This window comes from Antrostomus carolinensis, unplaced genomic scaffold, assembly GCF_000700745.2.
Source record: "Antrostomus carolinensis isolate BGI_N321 unplaced genomic scaffold, ASM70074v2 scaffold30541, whole genome shotgun sequence".
Lineage (NCBI taxonomy): Eukaryota > Metazoa > Chordata > Aves > Caprimulgiformes > Caprimulgidae > Antrostomus > Antrostomus carolinensis.
The window spans coordinates 4495-4716 of NW_010293967.1; positions in this window are offsets into that span (position 1 = coordinate 4495).

Consider the following 222-nt stretch of genomic DNA (forward strand, 5'->3'; position numbering starts at 1 on the left):
AAAGAGCTGCTCGGCTTTTTCACATGGGATGCACAGCCAGGCCAGGCTGCGCTTCGGCTGCGTCACCCCCAGCTCCCCCCCCCACCCCAGCACCGTCACAGCACAAGCAAGGAGGAAACTCCCGGCGGATGTTTTCCAGAGGCCATTGCAATTACAGCCGGCCACAGCCCACACCAGCTCCTTCCTGCCCCTGCAAGGTGACATACCCCCTCAGTGTCCCCC